The following is a 27,364-nucleotide window of genomic DNA, read 5'->3' as shown; positions in this document are numbered from 1 at the left end:
CGCAAAGTTTACTAGTACTAGTACTACTACTATAGAGGTATGTACTACTACTAGGAACCGGATGGAGGAGCGTCTGCACTCTTATTTTATTTTAAAATGTGATAAAGCAATCTTCAACACATTTGGTTCTCTTCGAGGGTTCTCGCATGTGATAATGGAAGTTGATTGCATGGAATACTCGCCACAATTCTCGCTTAATTTTGGCTCATATCCTATTACAAATCGGAGCGCGCGGTAATATTTTCTCTTTTTTGTTATTCATTATGTAAACAAGTCAGCAAACCTTGCGGCGTATCTTTGTGCGAACCATGCTTGCTGCACTTTGAATGTGACCGAGAGCTGGCATGATGAAACACCTTGCTTCCTTCTTCTTTTTTTGGGGGTACCCCGCTTCCTAGTGACCAGTCTCTTGGCTGATCAACCTAAGAATGCTTATATATGAACAAATCTCTCTCATTTACCCACAAAAAAGATTAAGCCATATTAACCGGAAAGGAGGGAGTATGGACTAGCACTACTTTTTGGTGTGTCCCGTCAACTCGTAGAACGAAGATAAGCTTGCAGGACAAGGTGAAGCTCGCTTATGCCCACTCCGTCTACCTCAAGCCTGGTGCCTCGCAGGACGAGGAGAAGCTTTTGACTAATGCAACCTACCCTCGCCCAGGCGGTGGACATGCAATAGTTCATTCGGTGTCAGATTGCCCGAGGCATACACTGTAGTACCATCATTGTTCGACTTCATGAAGAGGCGAAGAGCCAAGCGCAAGGTTTAGTAGTACGAGTAGTACTACTACTAGAACGGCATGGTGGAGCGTCTGTACTATTATTTTATTTTAATCTCTGATAAAGTACACATTTATTCAGGAGAATTGCAGAAAACGGCAGCCCAATAGTTGTATTAAAAACATCGAACATGTAATGATGATATCGATCAACCATGCTCGAATATATCTTGGCCTCCGTGCGAGGCCGTCTGCGTGTTCTCGTTCCTCGTCTCTCTCAAGGAACGGCGGGTTGGCCATCTTGCCGTCAATTGAGATCGGTTGGCACACTCCGATCCCACATGTTAGTGATATGCCAAGAGGAAGTGCATTGACCGACTGGCCATACGCGTACTTGGTGTTGCACCTTCATACTACTCCTCCCTCCGTCACAGTTTACAGGGCGCGCTTCATTCTGATGCATTTCTCTCCATGCATATCCACCACCAGAGAGACTTTAGATGCATTTGGTTTAATACTCAATTAATTAGGGCGTGGTAACCGCAATCAAGTCCACAATTTTCTCTTGATGTACTACGTGTGTACGCGGAGTGGAGTAAGTGCAGGCATGTGTGTACCCGGGGTGGAAGCACTGCATGCATGTGTGTACGCATTATTTCCTCTAGTAATAGACGCCGTGCTATAACTAGCAATGCTATTTTTCAGGCCGATCGCTAGTCGCCTTGGTCCCAGAGATTGTTTTTTTTGAAGTGCGCTCTATAAACAGTGACGGAGGGAGTAGTTTGAGCGGATTCAAAGAAGAGTGTATTGATGGTTGCTTCTTCCGAGCAACTTATAGTGGGAAAGGTGGGGCTTATGATTTGACTGCTCATTACTCACTATTAGTGCGGCGCAACGACCGGGCTGAGTCTCCCATGCGGTTGTGCACTACTCCCTCCGTTCTTAAATGTACTACAGAGTATTTGTCTTTCTAGAGATTTCAAAAAATGACTACATACGAAGCAAAATGAGTGAATATACACTCTAAAATATGTCCATTTGAAATTTGTAAAAATACAAATATTTAGGAACGGAGGAAGTATAATTTTGTGCATGGCACATGGACCCGGATGCTGAAGAGGCTTCTGGCAATGCTGTTAAGCTTCCGGCATTTGTTTACATAATTGACATACTATACAAATCATTTTCTAGCGACAAGAAATTGTACAATGCTCCGAGCTTTCAGCTTTTGTTTCGTGTGTCTTGCCATCCATGCTCTTTCGGAAAAAATAAAAAACTAACTTCCTTGCTAATGCATCTCAATGATTAGCAGATCAGAGCTAATGTTTACATCACAACTAAAGACAAAGTTGTGAGAAGGTGTTAAATTAAAATTGATCCATGCTTTCATTAGTAGCAACTTCCCCCCGGCTCTGTCTAAATCAACAAGGCATGTTGGGAAAAAAGTAGCTGTCTGGAGCATGCAACATTCCGATCATTTTGTGCAGTTCCACTAAAATAGAGTTGAGCGTCCCTGTTCCAAAGATATTAAGTGTGATTACAATAATAGAGGACTGTTGAAGATACAATAAACACACAAATAGAAGTCGGTCACCTTTGCAGTCTCTCTTAAGACTAACTAGTTGGAGAAGATTAAGCAAATAGTTTGAGAAGATTAGGCTCGGAGTTGGATTAGGGGGATAGAGCAAAACCAATCTCCCTTTGTGCAGTCGCACTGAAATGTAGAGACGTTGCCCGTGTGACATTTTAGTACAACTGAACAAAACACTCTTAAGAAAAAAGTGATTTGTGTAGTTCACCAAAAGGTCACAATAGCAACGTGGTGAAATGGATAGCCCGGTTTGCAAAAAAGAGGTAGAAAGGAAACAATTACTGGCCAATTACAGTTGATGACACATACGACGACAAAAAAGAAGAATATTCCTTGTCCTAAAGGAAGATAACAACACTGTTGCGTTTGTCTAAAACAGTGTGAGGACGAGATTGCAATATGGAAAGTACGCCGGACGAGCTACATTTTGGGCAAAGAACAATGGAAGATCCACATGTAAGATTTTCCACATGTAGCGACGTGGAAAGACGGGCAATGGAGCAAGGCCGGAGGGGATACCTGGGGTTTGTCGGGATGTAACAAGGAGAGCGGCGGTGCGTGGGATCTGCCCATACTGCGGCAGCGAGCAGGTGGTGTAGGCCCTACCGCACCGGAGCTTGGTCAGAGAGAACGGCGGGTACCGCAGATCGAACGGAGAAACGATGCACATCCTCCCTTTCCGCCGGCGGACGGGATGCAGCCGGATTAGTGACCAACGATGAGAGAGAGAGACCACTACCGCCTTGTGTGAGATACTATGAAGAGAGACAAACCCTGGCAGGCAGGCTCCATTGTATATAGTGGAGTGGACTACCTTTTTCTCCATAAAAATGTTTTATATTCTATGTACGTGGCATTGAGCGATATAACTTTATTTAAAAATAACGCGCCAACGCATCAAGTCGAACTTTGTTTCGTGCACGCGTGGTACACGACCTCTGTAGGTAAACATCCACTACACGCGCTCAAATTCGCACGTGGGCTGCCATTTCGTACAGAAATGAGCTCCACCGTGTATCCACGCGGGTGTGACTGGGCACGAAGCGTGAGTACGTACACCTATTCTCTTCGTGTACGTACACCACCTAAACACGACGAGACGAGGCATGGCAACAGTGCGACCTGCCACCCCCGAATCCAGGATGAAGCGTGGCCATAGTGCGGTGTACCAAGCAGACATCCCTCACATGGCGCGGCACCGTACCCACGTGGCCCGTGACATCACCTACATCAGGAGGAGCCATGCTCCCACGATGGCTGGCCGGTATGGCCCGCAGGCGGCGGGCCCTACCTGTCGGCGAGCCCAGAAGGCGGCGATGCCCCATCAGGCGGCCCCTCCCCCCTCAGAGTCTGAGCGCCATTAGTCAGATGAGACAGGGTGTGTCTACAGTGAGCGCCTGCCAGGCAGCGGGACTATAGCCACGCTAGCCCCGACAAAGCCTTCGTCATCAGGAGCAAGGCTACAGTATAAAGCGGTCGGCATGGCCCGCAGGCAGCGGGCTCTACCTGTCGGCCGAGCCCCCGGGAGCCGGTGGGACCCACCAAGCGGCAGTCCCAGGAGCCAGTGGGACCCACCAAGCGGCAGTCCCAGCAGCCGGCGGAGAAGTCGGCGTCCAAAGACACTGATGGCCGGGTCCTACACCCGACCAGATTACCGTTGTACCCCTGAGGATAGGCCTATATAAATCCCTAGGCCACCCCATGCAAGGGGTTCAGACCTTTGTTCACAGCCCTAGAGAGCACACACACACATAGAGAGAGTGGAGTAGAGCTAGCCTTGCTCTTCTCCTTCCTCTAGCCGAAACAGCTCAATGAGCAAGCTTGTAGCTACCTTACTGATCATAGTCATCATGCAGAGACCCTGCAGAGTAGGACTAGGGGTGCTATCTCCACGGTGAGCCCCGAATCCGCGTAAGATTCACAGACGTATGCGGTCTCGCCGAATCCCGCTTCTTGAGCCCGGCGACGTACTATTGTCCCCATCCATGATAAGCCACCCCTGGCATATGTCGCTAGATCCCGACACTCATTACCTTCAGCACACTTGCTCTGACAGCAAAGAACGTAGCGAATATAATCTCCGGTAAGGTGCATCGGTAGGAGTTCAAAGTAATTTCTGAGAGATACAGATCTAGGCATTCGACGTGATTGTTATATTGTATCCACCACTGGGCCTAATCTTATCTGCAAAAGAAGAAAACATGTTAGTGCCTACATGCAATTTTGAACACTACTACAAGCCTATTTGGTTTGCAAGATTTGTAAAATGCACTAACATGCCATCTTGGATCTGACATGATAAACATGGGCATTTGATTACATTCTAGGAAAATGTAGCCTTCTTCACAAGAGGTTGGAGCGGATGAAAAGTTCCCTAAGAAAACTAGTATAGATGAATCCAAAGGAGAAATGCTTATGGATTGTAACCATATGGATCAAGCAACCAATATGGGGGACATGTATGTACTGAAATCATCCAAAAGGATCCTTCAGAAATCGTAGTACATTCTCATTATAAACTTGGAAAAAGGTGTCACAAATTGAATTCCCTTATGGTCAACATTAAACAGGAAAGCAACATCACCTTGATATATAGCTTCTCCAGGCACGGAAAGCAGCTCAGGAAACTGACAACTTGCTCCAGGTTGGGGCCGATAGATTCTAATGCCAAGACCTTCACTGTGTGCATTTTCGGGGACAAGCTTGTCGGAATCATTTTCTGGATGACAAACGAACAAACATCTTCAAAATTAGAAATAATGTTAATTTGTAGAAGGAGAGGTAGAAGGCGGCTGTTGTACCTGAATGGGTGTGGATCCAATAACAAGTTCGGAGTATTTGTCAGACGAGTAGCCCACCATTGTCAATTTCGGCATAGAAATGACATTGATTCTTGTTGGACCTTCTTGATCAACTACAAGTAATATCTCAAGGGTAGGTGTGTCATCAGTGACCATACCGTGGTACACATCTTGTGATGTCTTCCTGCCGCACTAGCAACACACATATATTGTCCGGAGACTCATTGAGGTGATGTGGAAGCTGCTCAACCCATTGATCGCCTGAAGACGAGGATACTCGAGTGCAGTACGGCCATAGAGCAGGAGCTCCATCTCACCGTTTCGGAGGCAGACATCGACGAGCTCGAGGTTCTTCAGTCGTGGTAGAATAAGAGCGGGTCCGTCATTAAGGGGGGATGGCAGTGCCTGAACTTGGCAACACGCAGCATGGGCGCGAGGCGGAGCGCAGATGTTGGTAGCGAGCGCATATGCGCATCATCAAAAATGAGCTCCTCGAGCTGATCTAGGGCGGGGTATTGGAACCAGTCGTCAAGCTTGGCTCGGTCCTTGCCCATTCTAAGTCCTCTCGTTGGGCCAAGGTGACTGCCGAGGATCCTGGAGAACACATCCAAGCTTTTGCGATAGCCATGGCAGTGCTCGTGGGTATCGATGAGGTCAAGAGGGGTGAAGTTCCATAGGGAGCGCCAGCGCGGGGTAGGATGGTTGTCTGCACCCCATATTTGTTCGGGAGGAGGGAGATGATGACTGTCAACATATCATCGGGGAGGTTGCTGATGAAGTCTAGGCCTGCTGGAGTCGCTTACGGTTCTTGCTTGCCCCGCCTCCGCTTGTTGGCAGCCCCGTTCTCCACCTCTGGACGCTCCTTGTTAGCAGCGCTTTTTGATAGAAGTGGGAGTACAGGGAATATTTAGCTAAAACAGGGCAATAGAAAAGTGTATTGGTAACTAGAAGTTATTAGGTAGGAATACAGTAAGAACATGGAATAACAATTGCTTGCTTAAATACTACACAATTCATTTGATCTTGCTGGGTAAGTCAACATGCAGATAGTTGAAAAGAAAACTTACTTCGAACAAAGTCTGGACGGATGATTTCGTCGGGGAAGTTAGCATACATTTCATGACCAGGCCCTTTTATGTGCACTACAATTATAGTACCATCTTTCAGTACATAAAACTTAGAAATTTATTTCCAAAGGCCAGTGCTAAAATAGGAGTCACCACGTTCATCAAGTCTTATAGTAGCAACGATTGTAAATCAATGGTTTGTGTTCAGTATGACATCCCTGCAGTCTTGATTTATGTAAAGGGAAAGATTGTGCACTACAGATTATGTTGCATAGCAAGGGACGCGCTGTAGAAAATTGTAGGATTGTTAAAGAAAATATGGTAACATGCAAACATGGTCCCAAATTGAAAGAATTGTACAACAGTTGAAATCAAAAGACAAAAATCTATAATTAAACAGAGAGGGTAAACATGATGTCATGGAAATATGACACTAATCGAAAGAACAATACATCATTAATGTGCCTAATATAGAAAAAAGAGCGGGAAAATACCCTATGACGTATATGGTGCATGTAGCAATATTTAGAATATCTTCAGGAAAGGAGGCCATGCCAACCGATTTAGGGTGAGATTAAACATATCGAGCGCATCCTCAAGTCATTTGGTACGGTGAGATGGAATGTCTAGCGGAGGCCGCAAAGTCCTGATGTGTCCGCGCACTCTACACTCTATGAATGGAAGAAAACCCTCAAATCAACTCAAATAAAAAGGAATTCACGGTGATTTCGGCAGATTCCCCTTAAAGGAGGCAGATGAACTGGGATAAGAGATGAGATAATATCTCATTAAATTAGTTACCTTGTTGTTCATGAGAAAGAACCCTCAATACGGCAGATTCCCCAACCGAGCAGAGCTGGGTCGATCGCGAGCAGCGTCGAGAAAGTCAATGGTGATAGGTGGCGACAAGCGGAAGTGGCGAAATACAGTGAGCTTTGCCGGCAGCCTGACAGCGGCGGCAGGCGTCGAGCTAAGTGGTTACCGCCGTGATAGGCGGTGCCTTGCATCAACGTGGAGAAGCTTGTGCAGGTGTGAATGGGGACCGGAGGGGGTGGCGAGCGGGGTGAGGGTTTTTGTGACATGGGGATTGTGAGGGTTTTCTTTTTTTCTTTTTTGAATTGTGTGGTGAGGGTTTTCTGTCTCACAGAGAATTTTGGAGGCAACAGGAAAAATGGAAGTCATGGCACACGGTTCCAATTTTGGGAACCGTGTGTGATTGATGTACTACCTCCATCCTGGTTTATTGGTCCCCTTTGTAATTTGTACCAAATTTTGACCAAATATTTAACTAAGAAATGTTTATGCATGTCACAAAAATTATATCATTGAACACTATGCTCAAATACCCATCCAATGATATTATTTTGTTGACCTACATTAACATTTTTTGAGTTAAATCTTTGGTCAAAATTTAACACAAATTACAAAGGCGACCAATAAACCAGGATAGAGGTAGATTCCATCAACCGAACTGATTGCATCCATATGCCACGGTTAGACATAAGTAAACACAGATTAAACAAACTAAGACATAGATAATAAGCGTACACGTACACGAGCATAGTTCAACAATAAGTACATAGTTCAACCGTCATTAAGCATACTCAAGCGTACATAGTTCGGTCCCACATCTCATCTCACGTGTCGGCATGATCCTGATGCTTCACTTAAATTTTTATGAGCTATGGACTTGCTCTAGTGCTTCACTTATATCTTTTTGAGCACGGTGTGCTTTAGTATTTTTGAAGAAATGCTCTCTTGCTTCACTTAGATTTATTTCAGAGTTAGTAAAAATTTCAAGAAATTCTCTCTTGCTTCACTTAAATTAATTTGAGAGAAATAAATATTATGCTCATGATCTTCACTTATATCTGTTTGTGCTTATCAAAAGCAACATATGAAAATTAGTTCCGAAGTGATAGATATCCAAGAAGGATATAATAAAAACTTTCATGAAGATCATTGAACAAAATAAACTTGATTCTTAGCAATAGTTTTGAGATATGATGATGTGATATGTGAGTCATCTTGATGAGTAATTATGCTTTATTAAGAATATTGGTGTTAAGGTTTGTGATTCCTTATGCAAGCACGAATGTCAATAATTATGCAATGAAATTATATCCTACTTGTGGTGCATTATTCGGTGTTAATTGTGCTTCACGCTCACTTATGAGATTATTCGTTTCTTCGTTGGTCGCTTCTCAATCTTTTGCTAGCCTTCATTTTGCACTAAGTATGATTACTACTTGTGCATCCAAAAACCTTTAAACCAGTTTTGCCACATGACTCCACTATCTACCTATATGTGGTATTATTTTGCCATTCTAAGCAAATTTGTATGTGCCATCTCTAATTTTCAAAATAAACTTCTCTTTTGTGTGTTCGTACCGCTCGCGGAGCGGTGAGGGGTGGCTAATATTTTCCATGCTAGATGTGTCATTCTCACGATGAGTGTTTATTCACTTGACATTGCACCAGAGTAAGGCAAAGGTATTAGGGATGCCCAGTCCCGAAATGAAAAATGAATTTACTTTATGTTGTCAAATAATAAATTCCTTGGAAAGTGTTGGTATGGAAGGCACCCGTGGATACGGTTAGCCATGGAAAGTGAAAGTATGGTTGAAAAAGGAATACACTTTATTTTCTGTGTGGGAACCGCCTATGTTATATCTAGCATGGAAAGTGATGGGAACTCTAAGTCGTTTTCGTTGGTGGGAAGGACACACCTCCCAAAATGTATTTACCTCTAAGGTATTCGCTTTGAGCTCTGGAACCTCTACAAATCCCTACTTCCCTCTGCGAAGGGCCTTTCTTTTACTTTATGCAATTTTTATTTTGAATTTGAGTCTCCATCTTCTCTTATAAAGCACCAACTACGAGGCACTATGATCGTACTTGAGAATTGTGTGTAGTTAATATGTGAGTGTGTTTCATTAATGGATCAATGATTGAGCATGATGGGCTAGGGATAGCTTATTTTAGCATTGATATTTTGAAAGACATGGTTGCTTGTTGATACGCTTGAGTATTTAAGTTGTCATGTCAAAACTAGACAATTGCTTTGAACAATATAAAAGTTTAAATGTCCATGCTATAAATAAAAGAAATATGAGATGACATGTTAGGCAGCATTCCACATCAAAAAATTTGTTTTTATCACTTACCTACTTGAGGACGAGCAGGAGTTAAGCTTGGGGTGCTGATACGTCTCCAACGTATCTATAATTTTTTATTGTTCCATGCTGTTATATTATCAATCTTGGATGTTTTATAATCATTTTATATCATTTTTTGGTACTAACCTATTGACATCGTGCCAAGTGCCAGTTGCTATTTTCTGCATGTTTTTTACATCGCGGGAAATCAATACCAAACGGATTCCAAATGCAATGAAACTTCATGGAGATTTTTTATGGACCAGAAGACAGCCAATGGGCCAAGGCAGCGCCTGGGGGGTGCTCCAAGGGGAGCACAAACCACTAGGGCACGCCAGGAGGTCCAGACGCGCCCTGGTTGGTTGTGCCCACCTTGGGTGCCCCCCGGACCGCCTCTTTGCTCTATCAATACCCCAATATTCCAGAAACCCTAGGGGAGTCGACAAAAATCAATTCCAGCCGCCGCAGAGTCCGGAACCACCAGATCCAATCTAGACACCTTCACGGAGGGGTTCACCACTTCCATTGGTGCCTCTCCGATGATGCGTGAGTAGTTCTTTGCATACCTTCGGGTCCATAGTTAGTAGCTAGATGGCTTCCTCTCTCTCGTTTGATTCTCAATATGATGGTCTCTTGGAGATCCATAGGATGTAACTCTTTTTGTGGCGTGTTTGTTGGGATCGGATGAACTTTGAGTTTATGATCAGATCTGTCTTTTTATCCATGAAAGTTATTTGAATCATCTTTGTTCTCTTATATGCATGATTGCTTATAGCCTCGTATTTCTTCTCCGTTATTTGGGTTTTGTTTGGCCAACTTGATCTATTTATCTTGCAATGGGAAGAGGTGCTTTGTAGTGGGTTCGATCTTACGGTGCTTGATCCCAGTGACAGAAGGGGAACCGACACGTATGTATCGTTGCTACTAAGGATAAAACGATGGGGTCTGTCTCTACATAGATATATCTTGTCTACATCATGTCATCGTTCTTATTGCATTACTCCGTTTCTCCATGAACTTAATACACTAGATGCATGCTAGATAGCGGTCGATGTGTGGAGTAATAGTAGTAGTTCCAGGCAGGAGTCGGTCTACTAATATTGGACGTGATGCCTATGTAATGATGATTGCCTGGATATCGTCATGATTATTTGAAGTTCTATCAATTCCCCAACAGTAATTTGTTTACCCACCGTTTGCCATTTTTCTCGTGAGAAGTCACTAGTGAAACCTACGGCCCCCGGGTCTCCTTCTCATATATTTGCCTTTGCGATCTATTTTATTTGCCCTTTATTTTTAGATCAATTAAACCACGAATACGAAAATACCTTGCTGCATTTTATTCTTATTTATTTTATTTGGCGTTTGATCTATCAATCCACTACAATTTAGCTCACGTCCGTTTGTCTATCTTGAGGTGCCGCTACCCGAAACGGATTGACAACCCCTTTTACACGTCGGGTTGCGAGTATTTGTTATTTTTATGAAGGGGCTGTTTACGTTTTCTTGCTTGGTTCTCCTACTGGTTCGCTAACCTCGGTCTCATAACTGAGGGAAATACCTACCGTCGTTGTGCTGCATGATGCCTTCCTGTTTGGGGAAATACCGACGTAGCTTCAGGCCGCATCAGCGTGTCGGTGCAACAAACCTTGGGTCCGTTGCACAGACTGTGCACAGGAACGGGAGCATGATTCCAGCACCAAGGTGAGGCCAAAGCACAAGAGATCAGATCTTCAAGGAACCAACGTGCAGCTCAGGAGGACCAAGACTAAGACAGAGAAGTAAGATACTGCCAAGAGAGAAGCCTCCCTTGCCGGGCAGGCGAGCCTAGCGAGGACGGGGTTACCACCGAAAGAAAACCTTGAAGACGCCCCGGCAGGGCCTGCCGTGACTCGCGAGGACAGAACCACCTCACCACCCCACCTCACCACGACACACGTCGTTGATAGGTGCGGTGTCAAGCCGCAAAGTGGCTAAGTGGCAGCCATTTGCCACATGGCGGCCACTTTGTACAAGAAATGCGTACATGCGACACCCGTCCCGCGATGTGTCCAGCGAGCAGATGTGAAGCTGGCCCTGCCGGGCAAGCTGCGATGTGACGTTGAGCGGTGCATTTAATGCACTCTGTCAGCCTGTAGAGTTAGGTATGATAGCACTATTTGGTATCTTCTCAGTGTACAATGACTGATTTGCCACTGTGGTGAGCCCTTTGTCTATAAAAGGAGGCCCAAGGCAACCGTAGAAATGGTTGGAACCTTGGTTGGCGAATCCAGTCCCTCACATATTCATACGCGCGTAGCCGTTCTGCCTCAAGGCAACCCTGCCGGGCAAGCGTGCTGCGCATACCACCATCTTTCCACCATGAATCCACCAAAGCAGGAGTAGGGTTTTACGCCTCACAGCGGCCCGAACCTGGGTAAAACTGCCTGTGTGATCTCTGTCGTGCTGTCTCACGCTCCTCTGCTGTTTGTGCAATGTGCCATCCCCCCGCCGAACCAATAAGGGACTCTTGGCCTCATAGGTGGCCGTCGTTTCCCGCAACATCTTTGGCGCGCCAGGTAGGGGGATCGCTTGCACGAACATGAAAGCGTGAACAACGCGTCATCTACATCGCCGTCTTTATCATCTTGCGGCTTCATTGACTATGGCGCCCAAGAAAAAGCCCGGTGCTATAGCTCACCCGTCAGCCTCGAAGGATCCACCACCCACGGCCACCGACGCCACGGGATGTGCAGAGGCTCACGAGGATGTGGGCGCTGCGCGAGACGCGGTTGACACAGGCGGCATCATCACCACGTCCGCCGGGGCCGAAACAGGAGTGGGAGGCACTAGAGGAGAGCAGCATCAGCATCATCCAGGCGGCCATGCTCCACGAGGTACGAGCAAAGGGGTTATTTCATCTGTACCTCTTCCCCACGCCCAAGGGCACAACCATAGTGGTGACACCCGACCTGGGGCGAATCGCCGCCCTCCGATTGCCCCCGCTACGGGCACGACCACAGGCCGTGCGCCACCCCTGGGACGGGTCGACCCAGCCGCTCTGCCCAACGGAACAGCTGGTCCTCAAGCGTGTTTGCCCTGACACCGTTCCATCCAAGTGGCCGGCTCACAACAGCGAGGGTGCGACGCCGTCACCACCAGCACCATCAGAAGCCGGGTGACGGTGCAGTCTACATCATCATCACCGATGCCGAGCACCGCTATGGAGGCCATGGCACGTGCCCAGCTGCTGTTGAGGTTTGCCCCAGAGGCCGATCAGATGGATGAATGGAGAGCCACCATTCAGAGTCTGATTGGCTCCGCCAAAGCTGGGGGCTCACAGTGGGCTGGTCCGTCGCGGCCTCCCCAAGCAACGACAACGGCTAGCACTGCTGGTCGTATGGAAGGAGCCACCCCCACGGTGCAGTCCCCACCGCGGCAACCAGCGCGGGTGCGGCAGAATCAGGAACCCTATGACGTCTTGATGGCCTCTTCCGACACACGAGCACGTCCAAGTCAATGGCGAGCCCCGGAGGACAAGCGGAGGGGAGACGCGCGCGTCCACTACTAGGGAAATGCCTTTACACAGGATCTTAGTAGTAGTGCTTTTTATAAGAAACCGCTGTTACTACTTATCAGTAGCGCTTGGGCAATATAAGCGCTACTACTATGCACTTACCAGTAGCGCTTGTACGTAGAAAGTGCTACTGCTATTGTACGTAGCAGTAGCGCTCAACATACAAGCGCTACTACTACGGGCACCTTATCCATGCTCTCGCCCGCGCTCGACCTCACTCTCCCCCTCGCACACTCTCACTCGCGCGCCTCCGCCGCGCGCCGGCGTCCCCCGCGTCGGTCTTCTCCCGTCGCCCGTGCTGGCTCTCCTCCCCCGCCGGCCACCCTCCACCGCACCATCCTCCTCCCCCGCAGGCCGACCTCCCGCGCCGGCCCACCTCCCCTGCCCCCCCCATGATGGCCGTCCTCCACCAAGAGGTACTCCTTCTCCCTCCTCCCTAGTTAATTTTGAACCCTAGCTAGTTGAAAATTTTAGGTTAAATCTTAGAATAATGTAGTAGGTTATGATCTTAGGTTTTTAATCTTAGGTGTTTAGTTTTAGAATAATGTAGTATGAACCCTAGCTAGTTATGATTGAACCATGTACAAAATGCAAGTTTTTAATTAAATGTAGTTAATATAATTTAGGTATTTTAGGTGTTTAATCTTAGAATAATGTAGTATGAACCATAGTTTTGATCTAGCCATGTTCAACATGTCACATTTGTTATTATTTTTTTAGTTAAAACAACTATTCTCGCATAGACATCGATGATGCATATCCCGCATCATCGTCGTCGACTCGGCGGAGGAGGCCTCCTTGATCAGAGGGGCCATGTCCGGGACTGGTCTCCGCCGGGCTACTACTGGGAGGTGCTACCTTCCAGGGGACGCAGCTTGGTCAGGAGCCAGCCCGTTGTTGACCCGAACCTTCTTTGGTGGCGGTCGCGTGGGCTAGTGATGGTGTGGAGGCTTGTTGGAGGGCAGGTTCTTCAAGGATCTCACAGGAGCTATGATCCTGTGATGGTTCCTTCTCTTTGGGTGTCCACCGCCCGCGTTGATACCCGTCGTTCGCTAGGGTTTTAGCTATATTAGTGATGTTATATGTATGATACTATTCAAGATGTATTAGTGATAATATTCAATGATGTATGGACGCAAGAGATGATTTAGTTTTGCTTATTGAATGCATGCTAATTTGAATACTAATTTATTTAATGATTTGGTTTTGCTTATTGAATGCTCAAATTGGAGAACTACTCCTATTTTGAATGCTCAAATTGGAGAGCACCATGCAAGGCGTATGCATTTGATTAGTTGATAGCTTATAGGGTTTTTGTTTTTGCAGAAATCAAGGAGCCCCTCCATCATCCCCGCCGTCGTCCCTGTCACCGACCCCTCCAACCTCGAGGTGAGACCATCCAAATCTCCATGTCAATATGGGTCCTATAGATATTTTGAAATGTTTTTGGTCATATTTTCAACCATTGAAATGATGTAGATATAAACATGTATATCTTGTGTAGCTATAATAGGATATGTGCTTGACCAAGTGGCCGGCCATGTTTGGTAACACCTCCGAGTCGCCTATGTTTTGCCGGAGTGTTGATTAATTTCCGTTTTGGCAAATTTCAGGCGCTCGATATGTCCTTTTTTAGCAAAGGTCATGCCGGATTTTTCCGTGAAGTTTGGCATGACTTGTGCTAGAATATGTAGGAAATATCAAGTGGCCTGGATTTTCTAGAAAGATAATTAAACGACATTTCGGGTTGACTTTAAGTCTATCGAGGCACCATATATGAGAGAAGAAGAATCTCGATTGTTGTCGTGGGGGTCGTTTTTCCTTCTTCTCCTTGTGCTAGACCTTTGTTATGTACTAGGGGAAGGAGGAATAACGACCATCACCGACGTTCGAAAAATCAGTGAGGGAGTGTGTCCACAATAAATGAGAGAGGATGAAGAATCCCGACTGTTGTCGTGGGGGTCGTTTCTCCATCTTCCCCTTGTGCTAGACCTTTGTTATGAACTAGGGGAAGGAGGAGCAACGACCATCACCGACGGTCGCAAATGTCAGAGAGGAATCAGTGAGGGAGAGTCTCCACCATATATGAGAGGACAAAAAATCCCGACTGTTGTCGTGGGGGTCGCTTCTCCTTCGTTGCTGTGTGCTAGACATTTTGGTGTAATGCACTCGGGGACGAAAGGAGAAGCGATCATCACCAATGGTCAAATGTATACACCACGTGAGCTGAGAGTTTTCAAGAAAAGACTCTACAGACCGATAGTCAACCTGTGATGACTAATAATTATCTAATTTAGTTTTTGTAGTCCATATATTTAATTGTACAAGTTCAATCTTTGAATTATGAACCTAGGAAATGTCATCGTCGGATGACGAAAGTCTCCCGGGGGAGTGCGATTGGTGCGGCGACGATCGGGGTCTGTGCGACAGGCCTCACATGGACGAAGGTCGGTGCTTCACCATTACGCTCCAGGATACCTTCGATGTTGAAACGGTACGCAACGTTGACAAGTGTTTTTTTTCGTAATTAAGCACAACTTCTGCTACTTCAACGTGTAATTTTTGTCTTTTACAATTCGACTAGCTTATCCCATGCCATTCAAGACGCTATGTCTTGGAGAGGATGGATTTTGAAGATCATGAAAGTATGGAAACAAAGATAATTCACCTAAGGACCCATCATGGTATGGATTTTGATGTAAATCTACACAATTCCGAGAGCGTATCCCATTCTGGTTACCCGAATTGGGAAGCACTTTGCAAGATGTATGATTTTCATGAGGGTATGCTTGTCACCATGGATCTTGGTGATCCTGGCATTACCCAAGACAATATGGACTTTTGGGTCCTTGTTGATACACTTCCAATTCTACCGTTATGTGAGTTTCTCAAACATAGTTATTAAGTAATTTATATTGTTTATTTCATAATAGTTGACAACTTATTTCCATTGATAGCTTATTTTCATTCTTCAACTAATGTGCGGAAGATGGTAGACAGAACCTACTACACCAATGGCTCATAATTAACTTATTAGGAGAAAAATCATCTAATCACATTTATTACTGATCTTGAGAATTGGAATAACTATTATCAAACTCCTCCACATTATGGTTAATAGGTGCCCACTAGTGCACGTGTTGAACTACGATAACATCCGTGGAGATGTCATGGTAAGATTTTTACTATTACGACATCCGTGCAACTTTTGCATAAATTCTTCTAAAACTCTACTAATTGCTAACTACGAAGTTATTACTATGTTTTTCAACAGAAAGTCCCGAAGGATTGTGTGCCTCATCTGATGTTTCCGAATGGTTGCCTTGATGTTATGAACTTACGACCAGGTCAGCCTACGCATCACTGCTATTCATACCAGATTTCTAAAACTGATGAAGACATGACAAACAAAGATTGGAAAAAATGTATGTTCAATCGTAGGGAGCTATTTGTAAGCAACATTGTGGGAAGGGCAAGAATTGGAGACAGGATAATATCCATTCTCCATAATGGAGAGTCAGGGCCTTTCTTGTTTTATGCTATTTTACCTTAGAGAGGGTATTTAGGTCCTAGCTAGTACGCATGATCGTGTGCTAAGAACAATTAAGTAGGGTTGGTTAGATGACTATGATGATGATGATTATGACTTGTTATTATGATAACGAGTAGAAGTTGTATGATCGATGATGATGAGTAGGACTTGTTGTTATGATACCAATGATGAGTTATTTATTATTATGATCGATGATGGATGATGCTAAGTTGTTATATGAGTATGATGAGTTATTATATATATAAGTAGGTGAAATGAACATGGATTAGATTCAAGTGGAGGCAACATGTGGTGCACATCGGAAGTACTAACAATCCAGACTAGATCATGTTTGGACCAGTACTACTTTCGAGATGCACCACATGTTGCCTCCACTTGAATCTAATCCACGTACATTTCACCCACTGTTATATATAATAACTAATCATGGTCATAAAATCATATGATGAAAATACTGTATATAAAACCTACAATGAAAATAAGCTGTAGTTTCAAAAATACAGGAAAAGTTAGCAGCAACGCTTTTCAGAAGAAAAGCTACTGCTACTTACTATTATCAGTAGCGCTTTCCTAAACAAAGTGCTACTGCTAACTAGGTATAGCAGTAGCGCTCGCTTTCCAGCGCTACGGCTACTAGTTAGCTGTAGCGCCTTAGTGGTAGCGCTACTACTAGCTATAGAACAAGCACTACTACTAGCGTTTTCCCTAGTAGTGGTCGTCATCGAACAACGCCGCGACGGCCTCCGCCAGGCCAATGGCTGCGATGGCCCCAACATCGACGAGCCCGCGCTTGAGGATAGCGGGTGCCTGCCTTTCGAGGTTGGGTGTCCTGCCTTTACTCATGAGCTGCGGCAAGTCCGTTGGCCATCCGCTCGTACGTTCAAGCCAGAGATACCAGAGAAGTATGCTGGAAGGCTGAACCCGACATAGTTCTTGAGCATCTACACTATCGCTGTTCAGGCTGCCGGAGGGAGAGATGAGAAGGTGTTTGCCAACTACTTCCCTTTGGAACTCAAGTCCAATATGAGGTCTTGGGTGATGCACCTGCCGGAGAACTCTATTTCGTCATGGGCTAACCTATGTCATGAGTTCATTGGCGCCTTCACCGGCAGCCATCAAGAACCAGGACGGGTCAGCGATTTACATCTTCTCCAACAGAAAGAAGAAGAAACCCTTTGCAAGTATTTGCAGAGATTCAGCAGAGACCACAGGAATATCCCGAATATCCATCCAGTGGCTGTGATAGCTGCCTTCCGGTCCAACGTGCGCAAACGCATGATTCATTCCAAGATGAATGTGCAGTCGCCCAAAATTGTGAAGGAGCTTTACACTTTGGTGGACAAGTGTGCTCGGATGGAGGAAGGAAGGAAACTCCCTGGAGAAGAAGATTGCATCAACCTTGACTCAGAGGACGATGATGAATCCACCAGTCAGAAGAAGAGCAAGAAGCGCAACAAGAGGCGCAAGGACAAGGTAGTGATGACTGTCGAAGGATCGGGCACGCTTAGTACCGGCCAGAAGGCTAAAGCCGAAGCCCCCGGCAAGGAATCTGCCACGTGCGCTGACTGCCGGGAGTCTGCGGCTACCGAGAAGGCTGGGAAAGGTGATAGGTCATACTGCAAGATACATCGGACCAAAGGCCATGATCTCCAAGAGTGTCATCAGGTTGAGCAGCTTGTCAAGAGATAGGGAGCTGAGTATGAGAAATGTGATAAGGAAAAAGATCAGAATGGTGCTGGCAGTAAGGGCCGGGGCGGTGAAGCAAATCGTCCCGGCAGGGCTTTTCGGAACCAAGGGAAACCGCCAGGGGCCGAGAGAAGGAAGTTTGCAAGGATGAGAGTGATGGAGGGGATGAAGTGGAAACCAGTGAGCAGGAGTTCCAGAAGGCCACTGACACCCTAGCTATGCATTGACGCGGGTGCAGCTTTGCACTCCTCTCACCGCCAACTTAAACGGTGGGCGCGTGAGGTCAATGCCGTGGAGCCAGCGGTAGAGTCTCGGAAGCCGCTCAAATAGTCACGCACGCCCATCATCTTTGATGAAGAGGACCATCCTGACCGCACCACCGCGGTAGGATGCTTGCCATTGTTGGTCTCTCCAACATCTTGGAACCTCAAGGTCATAAAGATGTTGGTTGAGGGTGGGGCCGGGTTAAATCTGATTTCCACAAAGGTTATTAGCAAGCTTCAGATAGCAAAGGAGGAGCTGAAGGTCATGGGCACGTTTCAAGGAGTTAATCACGGCAGGAGTCATCCTAAGGGAAAGATCACGTTGCCAGTGACGTTTGGGGGAGAACTGAACTATCGGACTGAGAAAGTTGTGTTTGACGTAGTCGACCTCCCCCTGCCATACAATGGGATTATTGGACGACCAGCTCAGGCAAAATTCATGGCGGCAGTCCACTATGCCTACAACATCTTGAAGATGCCTGGGCCGATAGGAGTCCACTACTAGGGAAAAGCCTAGCAGTAGCGCAGGTTAAATGCTTATCAGTAGCGCGGGAGGCCGTGCTACTGATACGGCGCTACAGCTAACGCTTCTCAGTAGGGTGGTTCGACCCGCGCTTCTGCTATCTACGTATACCAGGAGCGTCTGTGTGCAGCATGCACCGCTGCTAACAGCTGCAGTTCCCTTTAGCAAAGAGCACTACTGCTAAGAGCACGCAGCTGCTAAAGCGATACCCCGCGCTACTGTTATTAGTTTTTTTTTCTGCTCAATATTTTTGGTTGCTGAAATTTTGTTTAGGGCTTTATACAATAATCTTTAGCATATCATACACATACAAATGTAATCATAGCATATACATACAAATAGTCTCATCAAATCATGTCATCATCATAATCATCATCCAACACAAAGTGGTCTCTCGTCATCATCTCGATAATAGCGATACAAGTGTGGAATACGTGCAACTACGTCGTCATCCATCTAAACAATGATATACGTGAGAAGAGCAATCGCTATGAGTGATAGCGGAACTATGCAGTACATGAGGCGGCGGTTATGAGTCCTCTCTCGCGCTAGTGTGAACCTCAAGAAACTAGCTTCTGCTTTTGAAGCCTTTATGGTTGGCGCCCGAGACCCCCTCCACTTGCACCTGACACTCAGGCCACTCATCATACACTCCCGGATCCTTCCCTTTGTACATGACATAGCACTCCTTCTTCGCCATCAAGAATCTAGGTACCTGTTAGAGATGCATCTTCATCAAGAGAATGTACAATCATATGCAACAAAATATACTAGAGCAACACGAAAAGGAAGGGTTAGCAACTAGATGCAACATATAGTATGCAAACTAATTAACTCGAGGTACGCAGATCATCGTACCGAAACTAACAAAGTAGCGTTACAGAAGTTCGGCAGGGACCGTGGACATCACAAAGTTTCATCGCTAGAGAAAGTATACAAGTTCAAGCGACACATATCATCATCATCGGCATCGTAAATCACTAGAAGTTCCATCCTTCCATATCATCAAGGATGGACCCTAGATTCTTGAACAACGTGAAGTCATGACGTTGCATGCCTATGCGAGTTCGGACGTCATCTCGCGATATAGGGCTGTGGTGGAACATCCCCTTCTCATCGACGACTTCTTTCATGATGATCGTTGCAATGTCCCTTTGGATGCGAAAGAAGTCATATCTAAGTTTAAAATCCGCTTCTCCATGAGATTCTACCCACTTGTGGATATGATCATCGTTTCTGGTTGTCATGCGAAGCTTTTTGTGATCCGTACTGAACTCAATCATGAGATGGAGGAGGTAGAATCTATCTTTCTTGCTTGGTTTTGGGACATGGATGCAACAGAAGTTAGTTTTATGCGAGAAACCCAACTTCTTGTTCCTTTCTTTCCCGATCTGCAGGTGGCCACCCCTAATGATGAAGCCTTGGAGAGCATCATCTAGAATATTCATTATGTGGGTGTAGTCCTCCTTGTTGTAATCTTTGGTAGGGTCGAAATACACGGCGTGGGAGACTCACAGGTAAAAAACGATAAGGACGGTGCGCCCGTTGCTGTGGGAAAAAAGACACCTCAAATTATTCTCTATATGAGCGAGAAGGAATGATTGAAATGTACGAAAGGGTTGTCCGGAAATGACTTACTTTGGATGATAAGGAAGGAGGACAATTTCCTAGTCCTTATTATGTACGATGATGTTTTGGAGGTACTCCCTAGCAGTTTCACGCTCAAAGTCACCGAGACTCAAGAACGACCCGTGCATGTAGTACGGATCTGCCACACAAATTTGCGAGACTTCTTCTCTCTTCATGACGGAGCTCATATGTAGCGCAAAAAGGCGTTGTAAAATCGAGCCGCCTTGTCAGAAACATCTCGAAGATATGGTCAAACCGAAGGAAGAACACCTCCGCGGGCCGTGTGTTGATGTAGCACTTCCCCTCAGGCACACGAGCCACGTATGTTGGATATCCTGGATCCTTCGAGGCTAGTAGGCTTTTCTCAGTCAACAGCACATGGTCGGCAGTCTCCTGAGATCCCCTGATAGTGCCTCCAGCGGTTTCAGCGGTAGCATCGGCTCACCCGTGACATGGAACATGGCCGCACCTTTGACAGGTACACGCTCTTGAAAATCCACCGTCTAGCTTCTATGTGCTCTGGCTTGTTTGGAGGCAGCTATCTTCCCCGGTCTCTTCCTCTCCTTTTTCTTGGGCACACCTTCCAGACCCTTCCTTAACCCCTACACCAGTGTTGCCGGGCTAAGCACTGTACGACCCCCAGCTAGTTGAGCCTGTGTTGAGGCGGCATCTTCAGGTGTGTCCTCTGAGGATTTCATGAAGAGAGACTTCTTGCAATCCCTGCTAGGACGTTCCTTCCTGGGCAGATCATCCATATCCTCCTTAGCATGGTAATAGCCTGATTCGTCATATGGTTGACTCATCATATCTAGGTCACCGTCATAGGCGCCTGTAATGAGGAAACCCATTGGGTCCTCCATCTCCTCCGTCTCATCATCCATTCTCTGTTCTACGGGACTGATTACATCAGCCAGTACTATTGGGCCCCTTTCATCACGCCGTCCGCCGCTCTCACCTGGCACTACAGGAGCTGGTAATTGCGTAGGCGGGGTGGTGGTCTCCATACATTCTAGTTGATGTGCAGTTATTGGTGTGATCTCGGCTGGCTCCAAACGTAGAAGATTCTTCGGCCATAGCAGCACCCAACCCTTGCAGCTTCGAATCCGCGGCGGGGTCTTGTTGTCCTCTCACCCTAGGCGTAATGGAGGAGGCAAATCCCCGTGGCCCAATGTCACACTGGACAAGGTAACCCTGAAGTGCCCAGCGGGCATCGGTTGGTTGTGGAACGTGAGTTCCAAGGGCTTCATTATCACCCCCTTTCCCACATCCACCTTCCGCCCTTTGATCCAGTAGAGTACGGTGCACGGGGTTTCGTCGGCCTGCAAACACATGTATGCGGCGTAAAACATCCGAAAGGAAAACGGAAATGGAATATTCTAGATATATATGTTCGTGTGACATGTAATTACCATGAGGGCGTCAAGCTCAGCCAAAGAGGAAGGCCCGCCTAGCGTGCCAGAACTAAGGACGGGCTGCTAGGAGCAGGTGCGAGAGCAGGCCCGGTTGCGTGAGCAGGTGATGGTGCGGTGATGTTGTTAACGGAGTTGCTCACGATGAAACTGGGCAACGGGAAAGCATGTACCGTCTTGTCTAGAATTTCCTTCATCCAGTTGATGATAGCCGGGACCAAGTTAGTAGCGAAATCATTTCCGCAGGCAGTTACAGATGCATTGACTGCCTGCTGTAGCAACTCATTTTTCTCCTCGGCTGTTTTTTTAGCGTCCTGAGCTGCTTTTTTCTCGAACGCAAGCTTCACCTTCTCGTCGATGTCCGCATGACTAAACTTCTTTTTCTGCTTCTTGGCCTCCGGGGCCTCATTGTAAAAGACCTTCCACGTGGCGCCCTCTCCGGCGTCGTGCACACGTCCATATTGCGGCCTCTGGCCCAAAGGGAGTCCCTTAAGTTCGTTCAAGGCCCGGTTGAGCGGGGTGTCCCACTTGGGCCTCGTCAGAGAAGTAGGGCTTTCGACTGCAAGCTGGTGTTGCTTCTCCTACAGAAGGAATGTGAACCATTTACGAATGTGTAGATCTGGAGCTAAATGTAAGGTGGTAAAAGAATAATTACCAGTATTTTAATCAGTCTCCTCATGATCTGGTCCATGTAAAAAACCTTGTTTTCCTTGTCCCACTTGTAGCGGGCCCTGATGAAGTCACGCTCCAAGGGGTTGGTGAACTTCGCAAAGGGGTCTGGGAGACCCGCGGCTTCACGTTCCGCGTCCTCCTTATCCCATATGGGCCTTTTACCGAGGTAGCCATGGCTTCCGAGGCGATGCTTCCCCGTGTTCCTTTGGTGAAGTCTCTTGAATTAGGCAGCCTTAGCCTTGGCTGCCTCGGTAGCGCAAGTGTCCTTGAACTTTTTGAACTCCTCTTCCGTAAGTGTTGGATTTTCCTCCAGAATCTTGGACAGGGGTTCCTTAGGCTCAATAGCTCGTTTCACCCTCCCTTTCCAGGAGGCCAAATCATTGCTGAACTGCCTCAAATGTTGTTTACACCTTAAGTCATCATCGTTGAGGCTCGCGCATTCTCGTAGGATATCCTACTTAGTTCCCATAGCACTTGCGAGGTTCTTCCGGCTCTAATGGCTCAAACTTGCCAGATGCCATCTTTGTGATCACCAGTTGTCCAATGCCGAGTTTGTTAGGTTTTCGTATCCTTTGCTTCTTCTGCTTCTTCTTTTCGGTAGCGGCATCGGCGCCGGTACCTTCCCCGCCGGTCTTGGCGCCGCCATCGGTGCCGGCGCCGTCGGTGTCAATGTCGGCGTCAGTACCATCATCGAGGCTGACCTGCAAACCTTGACTGTGCTTAGCAGACAAGAATTCGAGCTACTCTTGTTCACCCTCATAATGCATCTCGTCTGCATCTTGGTCAGAAGGCCCAGTTTCTTCGTTGTTCCACATGTTTCCTATGATAAAGACTCCTCGTTTAATTCTAAAACTATGAAAAACAATGAGAAATGACATAAAAAAGATCTATGTTTGCCGGAATGCTGTTTCCCAGCAACTCCCGGCACTTGAGACGCCTACTATCTAGCACAAGTCATGCCAAAATTCATGGAAAATTTTGGCATGACCTTTGCTAAAAAGTGGACATATCGAGCGCCTGAAATTCACCGGAATGGAAATGAATCAACATTGCGGTGTAACATAGGCCATTCGGATCATTTACCCTGCACATAATCATCATTTTCCAAATATGACATGTCCAAAACATCATATGTCCGAATGACATGTCCAAATTCCATATATGACATGTCCAAATCACATGTCCACTTCAAATTTGCATATAAAAGGAAGAAAAATATAGAACTTGAAGAAAAATGCAAGAAGTCATTTTCTTCCTAATATTTGAAAGTAAATTCAGCCTACCTAAATTTGAAACCAAAAAAATTTGCTTTAACAAGGGATGTTGATTTGGACCATTGCTTAAACTAATTCATTTTTTAATACTAATTCTAATTAACTAACTAGCACTATAAAATTTATATAGCGACAATTACTTAAACTAAAAAATGCAAGAAACCTATATAATCAATTCTGACTTTTCTTTTAACTACAATTGCTTAACCCTAAATTTCTTTCCTATTTTGAAACCTATGGTCCATAAAAACCTAGCTAAATTCATAACTAAATAGATAACCTAATTAACCTACTGCCCTAACTAAAACCTAAGTAAATTAACCGAAGAACCCTAGCTAGAAGAGAGAGCAGGAGTGGTGGGGGGCTTACAGAGGGTGCATGGGCTAGAAGGCAGTCCCGACGATGGCCGAGATTGGCATGGGAGGAAGCTGAGCAGGGAGGCATTGCGCGTCGGGGTCGGGGGCGAGCGCCGGGACAGGGGCGAGCACAGGGGCGTGACGAGGACAGGGCTCCGGCGGTGACGACACGGGGGAAGAGAGAGTGGAGTTTTGGGGGGGGAGTAGTGGCGGGAAGAAGTAGAGAGAGCGAGGATTTTGGGGGTTAAGTCGACGTAGCAATAGCGCGTTTCAAAAAAACGCGCTATAGCTAAGTTAGCTATAGTGCTTTTATGCTGACAGCGCTAGTGCTATTACAGGTAGCTATCGCGTTTTATATGGAAAGCGCTACTGCTACCTTGACTAGATGTAGCTCTTTTTCAGAAAAGCGCTACTGCTATAACCAGTACCTATAGCAGTTTTCCTATTTGTTTCTTCTATTTTCTTTTCCTTTATTTTCTCTCACTTTTCTTTTCCTTTTTTCCGAGAGCAGTGAACGAAGGGAAGGTGATACAATGTATATAACTAAGGCGATATATGTTGCATCGTTTGATGGTTAAGTATATATAAAAAATAGGAACATATATATTACATCATTTGACCCATGCATAATGGCTAAGTGTGTACACAAAATAGGAACATATATATTACATACGGTTCCTCAGCGTTGACCGATAACATACGGTTCCTCAGCGTTGACGTTTTCATTTTTTAGTGAGCTTCTTTCCCTTCCTGTTCATTGAAGAATAATTGAGCCCCTCATTGTGACTTTTCCTTTTCCATGGAGTACGATTTTTCTTAGGTAATGTAGTCTTGATTCTTCTTTTGACGTATACTTCATCGTCATCGTCATCTTCCCTCATTGGGTTGTCGTACTGGTCATAGTCTTCCTTGTTGGTGACTCCATCCATTCCACTGATGTTCCTTTTGCCTCTCCCCACGACAACACGGTTGGGATTGCCCGGGTCGGTTATGAAGAAGCATTGTGTCACGTGCTTAGCGTGTACCCATGGCTTGTTTTTTGCGATAGCGTTCACGGTACCACTCTTGGCTCGTTTTCTCTTTCGATATTATTAGCCCATCTGACACGGAACATCATCGTGTTGTGCAGTCCAGAGTAGTCAAGCTCCCAGATCTCCTTGACCCTTCAGTAAAATCTCTCAGTTGCGCCATTGTCGCTGCCCTTCATCCATTCCATCATCACCCCTGAGTTCTGATCATCATTGTCCATATCTTTGGCCTCCATGTAGAACGTGTATCTGTTGATATCGTATGCCTGATAGGTGGCGAGGTTGGGCGAGGGTTCATGTGCTAAGGCGTATATGAGCAATCTATCATTAGAGCCCTCTTCCAGGGGATTAGCAATAATATGCTCTTTGAACCAATGCAGGAAAGTGGAGTTGTGCTCTCTATTAACTTTGGCGTCCGTCCTGCATACCCCCCGCTCACGATACTTCTTTGCGACAATTTCTTTGTGCAGTGCCAAGAAAGGATCTACCTCGTCTTAGTGTTGTAGCACTACCAAGTTTGCTTTATCCAAGTCGTTGCGTCAATCTGAGTATGCCACGTGCAGTTCCCTGCGACCGTTGGAGTGACATTCTCCTTCGAGCCTCCCATCGTGCCTGTTAACAGGCAAACCGACACCAACACCAGGCGGCTGGTCTGCGCCATATAGAAAATTCTCGCAGAAAGAGATGCACTCTTGTGTCAGATAGCCCTGAACGATGCTTCCATCTGGACGGGACATGTTACGAACGAATCCTTTGATGATCCCATTCATCCTCTCAAACGACATCATGTTGTGCAGGAATGACGGCCCCAGCTCTATTATGCCGTCCACAATATGGACACACAGATGCACATTGACATTAAAGAACGCGGGCGGGAAGTACATCTCAAGCTCATTTAGAACGATCTCTTCTTGTAGCCTTCGGAGCTGCTTCACACTCATCGACTTTCGAGAGATGACGTCGAAAAAGTTGCAGAGACCAATAAGCGTGTCGCGGACGTGCTTGTCCATTATCCCTCTAAGGGTAACAGGTAGTATCTGCGTCATCATCACATGACAGTCATGGGACTTCATCCCACTGAACCTTTTCTTGTCCGTCTCTAGATATCTGCTTATCTTGCCACAGTAACCGGAACTAACTTTGTCTCCGGTAAGGCACTTAAAGAAGTGATCGATCTCAGCCTGACTTAAGTTGAAGCAAGAAGGGGGGCAATAATCATCTTCCTTTACTTTTTTTGCCCTTCTTCTCTCGCGCCTCTGTCTCCGTCTCTGTCTCGTCTGACTTTTTACGGGGCGGCATGTGCAGATCTTCCCTGATTTACAAATATTGCAAGTCTTTTCTTGCCTTCGGCCCATCCTTGGTCTTATCCGGCATGTTCATCAGTGTCGCAAGCAAGCTCTCGAGGACATTCTTGCAAATATGCATTTGATCAAGGCAATGAGGTGTGTCGAGTTTGTGCCAGTACTCCAAGTCCCAGAACACAAACCTCGTCTTCGATACCTTCAGCACCGGCTCCGACGCCTTTTTCATCGTCTTTCCCGGCATGGGGCACTGATCCGAGTTTTTCAACAGCTCATCGATTTCGGCGCCGCTCCGCTTACGTGGAGGTCCTCGATGCTCAGCGTGACCATTGAATAGATCTCCATGGTTTCTCCACGGGTCGTCCTGATTTAGCCATCTTCGATGCCCCATGTACACGATTTTCCCTGACCTGCCATCTTTCCTTGACGTTACTGCTGAGATGTCGTATCATCCATGCACCGCGTGCATCCGCAATATCCTTGGCGCACCTGGCCTGTGACATATCCGTAACCGAGATAGTAGTGCACCGTCGTGATCAACGCGGCTCTCATGTAGAAATACTCACTTTGCTGGCGTCCCATGTCTTGGTCGGTGTTTTCCATAATGTCTCTAACTCCTCTTGAAGTAGCCCCATATACAGATTAATATTATTTCCTGGTTGTTTCGGCCCTTGAATCAGTTTGCTCATGTGAATGTACTTCGACTTCATGCACAACATGGGGGGGGGAGGTTGTAGATCCATACAAACACGGGCCATGTGCTATGGTTGGTGTC

The sequence above is a fragment of the Triticum aestivum genome, chromosome 5D, assembly GCF_018294505.1.
Source record: "Triticum aestivum cultivar Chinese Spring chromosome 5D, IWGSC CS RefSeq v2.1, whole genome shotgun sequence".
Lineage (NCBI taxonomy): Eukaryota > Viridiplantae > Streptophyta > Magnoliopsida > Poales > Poaceae > Triticum > Triticum aestivum.
This window is presented reverse-complemented; position numbering follows the sequence as displayed.